The following is a 7,688-nucleotide window of genomic DNA, read 5'->3' as shown; positions in this document are numbered from 1 at the left end:
GAATCCAAGTCTGTCTCCAAAGCCCAGATTCTTTCTACAGCCAGAATGAAAGAAAGCCAAGAGAAAGGTAAGGTTTTTTTTGTTTTTGAGATGGAGTGTCACTCTATCACCCAGGCTGGAGTGCAGTGGCATGATTTCGGCTCACTGCAACCTCTGCCTCCCAGGTTCAAGCAATTCTCCTGCCTCAGCCTCCCGAGTAGCTGGGATTACAGATGCGCATCACTATATCCAGCTAATTTTTGTATTTTTAGTAGAGATGGTGTTTCACCATGTTGGCCAGGCTGGTCTCAAGCTCCTCACCTTGTGATCCGTCCATGTTGGCCTCCCAAACTGCTGGGATTACAGGCGTGAGCCACTGCGCCCAGCCTGGTAAGGTTCTTTTCCATGCTTCCTACTCAGGATCAAGAATTATTTCATTTCATCTTGACAATGTTAGGGTCTGATGTTAGGCCCCTCTCTGTACACTTCAAATAATGCTTGACTACAATTCATTGTTTCTTTGTATGGAAGGTATTTGGAGCTGTTCAAGAAATGTAGAACCACTTTCAGAAAGATTGTGAATGGCTATGCTTTAGAAACAAAAAGTAATTCATAAAATCCTTTAAACACACTCACACCAAAAAATGTTGGAGATGGTGCTATTTTTACACTCAGAGGCGTTGGAGTACAGGACACCCTGAGACACTCAACCTCTCTGAGCCTTGGTTTCTTCACCTGATAATAGTATCCACTCAAAGAACTGTGGGGAAATTAAATGAATTCTCTATGTCAAGTCGTGAGGCATGTAAAGGGCTCTGTCAACAGTGGCTGGTGTCATTATGGGAACCCCGTAGGTACAGGCGTGGAGGTGTTTAAGGCGAGTGAGCTTGAGCCAGTGTGTTGGGATGCAGGGTACATCCACTGAGTTATGGAAGACCAAGCTAGATGGCAGGATGCATGAGGCTTACGTGAAACAGGAGGAAACAGTATTCATGGGTGCCTTCTCTGGGCAGTATCTCCTTCAAAGCTGACAACAAATTTCTCAGATTGGAACTACTTTCACTCCCAGTTCATAGATCGAGAAACTGAGGCCCAGTGAGGTAAAGACTCTTATTTATTCTGCACAACTAGGGAATGGCAGAGCTGAGACTGGAACCCAGGTTTTGCTCCAAAGCCACTGTCTTCCATGTGGGGCTAGGAGCATGCCAGGCTGAAGGCACTCTGCAGGAGGAAGCTGTCACAGGCTCACACAGGAGACTGACACTGTTGGAGCTGAATCAAGACGTTTCCTGTGGAGGGGGACAGGGGCCCACAGGCCTAACAGCCCATGCCTGCCAGGGATTTAGCAGGAAGAGCTGGCTTTTGTTCTAGATGAATCAGCCCAGCTGTTTCTGAAAGCCCAACCCCACTCTTCTGGGCTCAGCGGACCAGAAGGCATTCAGCTGTCCCCGCAGGTCACCAGTGGGGTGGGATGGGGCAGTACTTTGTACAGTGGACTGCACCATTTACAGAGAGTTATATTATCACCACACCAAACAATGGGCTTTTCAAATGTGCTGTGTCTTGGAGTTGAAACACAATCGGGCCAGCAATGCATTACCTTCTTTGGAATTTAGAGAAACTTAAAACAAACAAACAAAAAAGCTGATGATTAATGTTTCAGTCCAAAGTTGATCTCCCTCCCTTTTCCTCCTCCCCTTCCACTTTCTTCTTCCTACTTTCCCTTCTCCCTGTTCTTCTGTGCTTCTCTGTTTCTTTTTCCTGTTTTTCTCCTCTCTCATCACTGTTGTCAGTAGTAGAAGCACTTTGCTGTGAAGTTCTAATAGCCTTGCCCAGGGAAGTAGGACACCCAAGTTCCACACCCTGTCTCCTCTACCTTGCAAATGACCCTGGGCAAGTCATCCACTCCTTTGAGTCTCTGTTATGTCATCTGCAAACTGGGACAATAGAAATAAACTACTTCCAAGAGAGATTACACCTGGCTAATAAAACAGGGGTTTTTTCCAGCCCTGGTTGTGCTGTACTAGACCCAGCACAGGTTTCCTGTCCTGGGACAACCAGACAGCATTTGTCTCATAAGATCCATTAAATTGCTTTTCAAAATGTTAAATCTTAGGTCAAGTCACTCTAGGTTGTCTTACTTTACATCTGTAATTTGTAAGAGTGCCTTCAAAAATGCACAGTGCAAATGCAATCACTTCATTTCATTTTTTCTCAAACCAAAACAACCAACTTGAGAAACCAATACCTAATGAACAAGAAGCACATTTCCCTGATGGAGATTTCCTCTCCACCTGAATGATTCCCAAATTCTGAGGCTGAGGCAGTCCCGGTGAGAAGGGGTTCAACCCGTCACACCAAGCAGGCAGTCTAGAGTTTGGCTTTCTCCCTGGCTCAATCTTGCTGTTTTGACCTTGACCTCAGCCAGATGACCCTACAGATCCAGATCCCTGGGTGAGGGCCCGGGGTCTCGGGGAGCTGTCCAGCTTCCTGTCTGCTTAGCCTAGACCCATGCTCAGCTTCTCACACAGTCATTCTCCAAAGTCTTAGCTGGCTAGAAGCCTTATATCAAAATGTGTTTGTATACCTGTCCCGTAGGGACTCTGACCACCCTCTTTCTTGTCTCCAGGTGCCCTACATGTCCCCCTATAGGAATGAGGGAGAAGCCTTTAAACAGTTTAAGGTGAAGTACCCCAGAAACACTTTCAGGCCTGTTTTGCCTAGAGCTGAAAAAGAAAAGCAGCTAAATCTTCAGCAGCAAGCTGTGATCTCTCTTGTAAAATATACTACTCGGTCATGGCATAAAATATTAATACAGCAGATGCGGTCTGGCTTTATGAGACCCATGAAAGGCTCTGGGAATCCCCGGTGCCAACAGCCACGGGTTGGTAAGCTCTACGTTTTATCACTAATCCAGACAAGCTCTGAGCTGCTTTAGCCTGGCGTTGGTGGCCACACATGATCTGGCCTTGCTTTATCCCTCCAGCCTCATCTCATCCCCTCCCCATCTGAACCCCATACCCCTATGCCATGGAATCCTGCTGGTTCCTGGCAGGTCATGCTTTATGTCACCCCAAAACCTTCAAGACTTTGCACCCTGGCTCTCTTTCTTGGGACTGCCCACCGTGACACTTTCCCCCTGTTTAACTCTCCCCTATGTTTTCAGGCTTAGTTTTAGGGCAAGCCTGAAAGCTTTTAGGAGGAGACTTTCCCTGTCTCCTCCAAGGTGCATTACATTGGCAGCCCCTCCATGGTTCCACAGTCCCCTGCACATGCCTCCATCATAGTACTTCCTGGACCATTCTGCTGAAGTAGGCTCCCCTGTCTTGTTATTCTCCACCCCAGAACTCTGCTTAATTCCCTTGTAAGTGATAGTTATTTGTAATGATTTCATTACTGCATTGTTTACTGTCTCCCACACTAGACTGTGAGCTCCCTGAGGGCAGGGCCAGATAGCTCAATCTCTGCTGCCTGTGAAAATGCCCAGCATAGCACCCTGGACAGATCAGACCCTCAATACACACTGAATTGGATGGAATTGCAGTGACACTTAGCACAGTGTGTTATATTTACCTGTTTATGTTTTTAGCTCTATCGGTGAGTCCCTCATGGGGAGGGACCAAGTCTTGTTCACTATTATGCTCCCAATGCCCAACACAGAACTTGGTACATATTAGGAGACTAGTAAATGTTGAATGAATGGATGGATGAATGAAAGGAATAAAGAGAAGAACGAACATGAAGGCAGGATGAACAGATGATCAAATAAAGGAATTCCAAGTAACCTTTATGAAGCAACCAATTGATAAATTTTTTTTTTTTTACTATTTGAAATAAATACCAGCATCTTCTCTTGATTCTGCTCACTTGTGGTGCTGGGGGAAAAAAAAAAAAAAGCTTATAATAGGATTGGTCAAGCCTAACCTTTAAAAAACAATCACCACAGAACTCCAATAACTGGAGTAGACTTTTAATGAATAAGCAAGATGTTGATATCAATTTACCTTAATTAGTAAGGCTAAGATGCCTTCTCAAAATGTCTGCTTCTGCAGTCTTCTAAATTTATATCAGATATCACCCCTTAGTTTTTCCAAGTTTCAGAATTTGAAAAAATGCTTAACTACTTAAATATCTTCAATATAGTCTTTTTTTTTTTTTTTTTTTTTAAAGGAGTCTCACTCTGTCACCCAGGCTGGAGTGCAGTGGTGCAGTCTTGGCTCACTGCAACCTCCGCATCCCAGGTTCAAGTGATTCTCCTGCCTCAGTCTCCCAAGTAGCTAAGATTACAGGTGAACACCACCATGCCTGGCTAATTTCTTGTATTTTTAGTAGAGATGGGTTTTTGTCATGTTGGCCAGGCTGATCTCTAACTCCTGACCTCAAGTGATCTGCCTGCCTTGGGCTCCCGATGTGTTGGGATTACAGGCGTGGGCCACCGCATCTGGCCGAGCCTCAGTTTTCTCACCTGAAATCACTTCATCTCCAGGGAACCTCCCCTAGAGTTTTTGAGAGTTCAATGAGCTAATGGAAGAGGTTATTCTAGGGAATGAGAGTGCAGGCTTTTGGGGGTCACACACCTTTTTGGAAGCCCGGCTCTGAAAATTTCTTGTTAGGTTACCTTTGGGAAGTTACTTACCATCTTTGATTCCCAATTTTCTCACTTGCAAACTGGAAATTAGAGTGCCTTATGTAGTTCATTGGTATGTGGATTAAACGGTTTTTTTAAAATGTATCTGTAATATTTAACCCAGTGCCTGACACATAGTAGTTCTCAATAAATTATAGCTCCTATTACTATAGTCATTATTAATTATGATACTTTTCTTTTCCATGGAATATATGTTTCATGATTACTTAACCTTTACCGCATGATTTCCTGTTCCTTACTCTTTTTTAAGATTGATAAGTAGCCGGGCGCGGTGGCTCAAGCCTGTAATCCCAGCACTTTGGGAGGCCGAGGCGGGTGGATCATGAGGTCAAGAGATCAAGACCATCCTGGTCAACACGGTGAAACCCCGTCTCTACTAAAACTACAAAAAATTAGCTGGGCATGGTGGTGCGTGCCTGTAATCCCAGCTACTCAGGAGGCTGAGACAGGAGAATTGCCTGAGCCCAGGAGGCGGAGGTTGCGGTGAGCCGAGATCGCGCCATTGCACTCCAGCCTGGGTAACAAGAGCGAAACTCCATCTCAAAAAAAAAAAAAAAGATTGATAAGTAATAGTTGTACATATTTTGGGGATACATATGATATTTTGACACATGCATATACAATGAGTAATGATCGAATCAGGGTAATTTGGATCTCCATTGCCTCAAACATTTATCTTTTGTGTGTGTGTTGGGAACATTACAAATCTTCTCTTCTAGCTATTTTGAAATATACAATAAATTATTGTTAATTATAATTTGCTATCAAATTCTAGACCTTAGTCCTTTTTTGTTTTTGTTTTGAGATGGAGTCTCATTCTGTCTTGCCCAGGCTGGAGTGCAGTGGCACGATCTCAGCTCATTGCAGCCTCTGCCTCCTGGGCTCAAGCGATTCTCCCGTCTCAGCTTCTCTAGTAGCTGGGACTTCAGACATCCGTCACTACGCCCAGCTAATTTTTTTTTTTTTTTTGTATTTTTAGTAGAGATGAGGTTTCACCATGTTGGCCAGGCTGGTCTTGAACTCCTGACATCAGGTGATCCACCTGCCTTGGCCTCACAGAGTTCTCAGATTACAGGTGTGAGCCACTGAACATTTCTTTTATCTGACTACCTGGAACTTACTTCTTTTATCTGACTGCATTTTTGTACCCTTCAACCAACTTCTGTTCCTCCTCTCCTCCCCAGCCACCATTCTACTTTCTACATCCACGAGATCCATGGTTTTCACTCTCACAGACGAGTGGGAACATGCAGTATTTGTCTTTCTGTGCCTGGCTTACTTCACTTAACATAATGACTTTCAGTTCTATCCATGTTGCTACAAATGACAAAATTTCATTCTTTTTAATGGCTAAATAATATTCAAGTGCATATACACATCACATTTTCTTTTGGTTCCTTACCCCTGTAGGTAATTTCTGCAAGGTACATCCTCAGGCATGCAATGTTTTTCTTCTCAAAAAAAAAAAAAAATCACCAGACATGATGGCTCATGCCTGTAATTCCAGCACTTTGGGAGGCCAGGGTGGGCAGATCACCTGAGGTCAGGAGTTTGAGACCGGCCTGACCAACATGGAGAAACCTGTCTCTACTAAAAATACAAAAATTAGGCGGGTGTGGTGGTGCATGCCTGTAATCCCAGCTACTCTGGAGGCTGAGGCAGGAGAATCACTTGAACCCAGGAGGCAGAGGTTGCTGTGAGCCAAGATTGCGCCATTGCACTCCAGCCTGGGCAAAAGCACGAAACTCTGTCTCAAATATATATATATATCTTCAGATGAAACTCCCAAGAAGAGCCAGCACAGGCACATAGCCTTCCCCTCCCCCTTTTGTTTAGTGAGCGCTTGATTTCTCAAGACCTAATTCAAAATATCTTCCACTAAAAAGGCTTCTTTGACCCCCCAAAGAGAGTAGTTCTCCCCCAGCCCCATTTCACCTAGAACTCACCATCTCTCTCATAGGCATCTCTAGGTTCTCTCCTGCCAAACAATTCCCTCATGATCCCAGAAGGATTTTTCTAGAAATACATGTCAAGCATTGTGTGGGAAAACAGAATTTCTTGATGTCTAGTAAGAGCGTAAATTGATGCAAGATGAAAAAGAACAATTGGAACACCCATTCTCTTTGATCCGGCAGTTCCACCCCCGGGAATTTTCCCTACATATGTACTCCAATGGGCAAAATGGCATATTTACAAGTTACTAAGCATTGTTTGCATAACAAAATAATGGAAATCACCTAAAGGTTCACCAAAAGAAGATTATTTAAATAAATCATGACACATACATATAGCAGAATGCCATTCCATTATAAACAAAGAATAGGAAAATCTTTATGTAGTAAAATGGGGGCATTCCCAAGCTATATCTATAGTTTTACATGTATGGAATATCAGTGTGTGTGTTAAAAACAAAAAAAGAGGGGAAAGAATAGATATATGGGCCAGACATGGTGGCTCATGCCTGTAATCTCAGTACTTTGGGAGACTGAGGTGACAGGATCACTTGAGGCCAGGAGATTGAAACCAGCCTGGGAAATGCAGTGATATCCCATCTCTACAAAAAATACAAACATTAACCAGGCATGGTTGCGTGCGCCTAGTCCCAGATACTCAGGGAATAGGTGGAAGGATCACTTGAGCCCAGGAAGTTGAGGATGCAGTGATTATTGTGCCACTGCACTCTAGCCTGGGTGACATAGCGAGACCCTGTCTCAAAAATAAATTAAGAAAAATAAAGATGTATGTATTTGCTTGTACTTACGTAAAATACTTTGTAAGGATATATAAGAAACTGGTAATACTGGTCACCTCTGGGGAGAATACTAGGCAGCTGACAGGTGGGGCGAAAGGAGATTTTTCTGTGTATATCCTTTTGCTGCTTTTGAATTTTAAGCTAGTGTACATATTAGCTATTCAAAATAATAATAATAATAGAAGTAAAACATGGTGGAGACACAAACATATTGCTATGTGCGCTCACTGCTACAGGGGTTTGCAGAAGAATTCATCTTTGGGAGAAAATTACTCTTTTAGGGGAGAAAAAAATCTTTTTTTTTTTTTT

The sequence above is a fragment of the Cebus imitator genome, unplaced genomic scaffold (genome assembly GCF_001604975.1).
Source record: "Cebus imitator isolate Cc_AM_T3 unplaced genomic scaffold, Cebus_imitator-1.0 Scaffold309, whole genome shotgun sequence".
NCBI lineage: Eukaryota > Metazoa > Chordata > Mammalia > Primates > Cebidae > Cebus > Cebus imitator.
This window is presented reverse-complemented; position numbering follows the sequence as displayed.